Below are 2940 nucleotides of genomic sequence, written 5' to 3' on the forward strand. Positions count from 1 at the left end.
CTCAAAGACTTGGGAAATAACATTATTTTACATATGTGGGTTATAGTTTTGAAATGGAAGCTGGATGCAGTGACACGCACTGTAATCCCAGATAGTTGGGAAACAGAGGCAGGAGGAAGGATCAAAAGTTTCAGGCCAGCTTGGGCAACTTAGGGAGACCCTTAGAGCAAAAGATATAATTCGGTGGTTGAGTGCTGTTGGGTTTCATCCCCAGTATGGCAGAGGAAGGAAAGGGAGGAGGGAGGGGAGGGGAAGGAAGGAGGTAACGGAAGGGGGAGGAAGGGAGGGAGGAGGAAAATGTAAAAGTCTCTTATTCAGGTCTCTTCTTTTCTTTTCTTTTTTTTTTTTTTGGTACCGGGGATCAAACTTGGGTCCTTGCTCTTGTGAGGCAGGTGGCAGAAACTCTGAGATAAATCCCCTGCCCAAGGTCTCTGTTTTCTAATACTCTTTTGCTACCCCACACCCCACACCCATAGTCCTGCTCGGTCTTGTCTTCCTGAAGTTATCATTTTTCCACCTCTCTCTCTTATCTTTGCTCAGTTGCACAGAGGAGAGAAGCAAAAGGTATAAATTATATCAGAAACTTTGAGTGGCTTTGCTTTCTCAGCTGCCACACCCTCCATGAGAATTTAAAATCTGGTTCCAGAACACGTTAAATGATTTCTACGAGTTCTCAGAACAGGAGTAGCTAAGCTCTTCCTTGAAGATAATGAATTTGGGAGGTCCTGAGGAGTCTGTTGCTTTGACCTTAGAGTGAAAGAATTGCTCTCTCTGCAGAGTTCCCCGGGGCCCTTCCACCCACAGGGAGTGGTGGAGACAGTTTTCTCTGCTTTTATCCAGTTTTCCTGTAGGCATTAATCCTCGTCCACTGACTCTGAGTGCCTTTACAGGCATCTATTTCTCTAGTTGCCTGTAGCCATGTCAAGGAGAAGGAAAAAAAAAACAAAACAACAACAAAAAAAAAACCCTTCATTTCCCTTTCCATAGTCGGCCAAGAATTGAATCAGAGGAGCCGTGAAATCACAGTGAGGCCGGGTGAGAGGATGGAGCGGCAGGGTAGCCAAGTGTGTTTCCTCTGCTGACAAGACTGACATTAGACATTTGAAAAGTCTTTATTACCCTCTCAGTCTGCAGTCACCAAGAAGAAAATGCTTTTGAAAAATCGAGTTGAAAATTCTGCAGCTCTGCTCTGCCCGGGCAATTTCCCTGGGAGCACTTTCCCTGCGGAGCGCGGGGGACTGGGTCCAGTGGAGGTCGAGCCGCTGGCATTCTTCTGCTCGCTGAGAGCTGCGCGTGGAATCCGGGGCCCAACGGGTGGATGTGAAGTCCTAGCCGCCAGGACCTCAGCGCATGCTGAGCTGGAGCCTTGCAGGTCAACTCCGTGAGTTCACAGTGGAGTCTGCTGGGCGCTGGTCAGAGGGTGATGTGAGCACACAAACCTGAGCCAGGGTAGAGGCACAGAAGGCGTGGAGCCCAAGAACTACCGGAAGCTGGGAAGGAGGTCCTGTGGCGTCAGAGGGAGCACATCCCTGCCCACACCGGGGTTCAGACCTCTGACCCCCAGAACTGTCTACTACATGTTTCTGCTCCGCTTGGGCACCGTGTGAGTGGCACTTGCTCGCAGCACTTTGTTTCTCGGGAAACTGACACGGTAAGGGTAATGATTTGCTCTTCATGGCTTTCTCTGAGTGCCCTCGGCAAGCTGTAGCACCTAGTGGGCCTTCAACCTGCTTCGGATCACGGGGGCTTCAAATCGAGAGGGACAGCCAAGAATCTGACCCGACCGGCGTCAACCAGGTCCAGAAACAAGGGTCCCCGCCACCATTACTTCACTGTGGTGACAGCCAAACAGCGGCTGCCCCACCTTTGTGACCTGAGGTCCATTCTGCTGAAAATGGCTGGGACAGCAATACCGCGGTGGTATTCATCTGCAGAAGTTACTCGTTCCTGCAAGTGACTCTGGCCATGCCTTTTTATTTTAAGCGATTAAACTTGCTCACTAGTAAGTGAAGATTTCACATCTTCGCAGCATAAAAGAGCAAACAATTGAACAATCATTTTCAAACTATACATTTCTCACAGTCACCTAAACACAGTTTCAGAACACTTCACTGTTCTTACCCATTTGGGGGAAACCAGTGTTGTTTTTAGCAGCCCACTGTTGTGACTCGCGGTTGTCAAATTCACCAGTTTTTTCTTTCTGTGTGAAGGTGATGCAATCAAGTTAACTCATTCAAAAGTCGGCTGTGTACATTGCACTTTTTTCCTGATGCTGAATCTCGTATGCATTGTAGGTGGTTACGTGGTTGCGGTATTAGTTTCGATTTTATTCTGTAAACATGGAATTAGAGCCACTTAATCCTAGCATGCAGTTTTATGCAAATGTCTACAAAGCATAAGCAAGTTATGCCCTGTCTTAGCTACAGAGATCCTACGCTTAGATTTCCAGATAGTGCAGGTTCTGTTTTCCGGAAGGAAGAGTGGTCTTTGGGAGGACAAGCTCGAGTCAAGCTTTCTTCTTCATTGCTAGTATCACGTTGGAAGATGGACACGATTCTGCTGGTGTGATTATGCTGCCAGCTACTTCCCATGGACCTTTCTCCATGATCCACATTTGCAAAAGAAGGAGCAGGCGGACCAGAGATGGAAGGGTTCTTACGCTTATGCTACCATCTCAGTTTTCTGAGATCCTTCTCCTGACTGAATTCATTTTGCCTCATCCTCAGGTTTCCAGCAGAATAATAAATGAATGAAGTAAAATCAAGGGTGCCTTTATCAAAGTGCAAATGAGTCTCCATAGAGACAAAGGATGGCACTCCTACCGAGAAGAGAACAGAAAGAGGTGCAGTGGTGAGCACTTATAATCTCAGCACTTGGAAGGCTGAGGCAGGAAGATCACATGTTCAAGGCGAGATTAGATTACCTGGTGAGACCTTGTCT

The sequence above is a fragment of the Fukomys damarensis genome, unplaced genomic scaffold (assembly GCF_012274545.1).
Source record: "Fukomys damarensis isolate Sample0158 unplaced genomic scaffold, DMR_v1.0_HiC HiC_scaffold_26, whole genome shotgun sequence".
In the NCBI taxonomy this organism is placed as follows: Eukaryota; Metazoa; Chordata; class Mammalia; order Rodentia; family Bathyergidae; genus Fukomys; species Fukomys damarensis.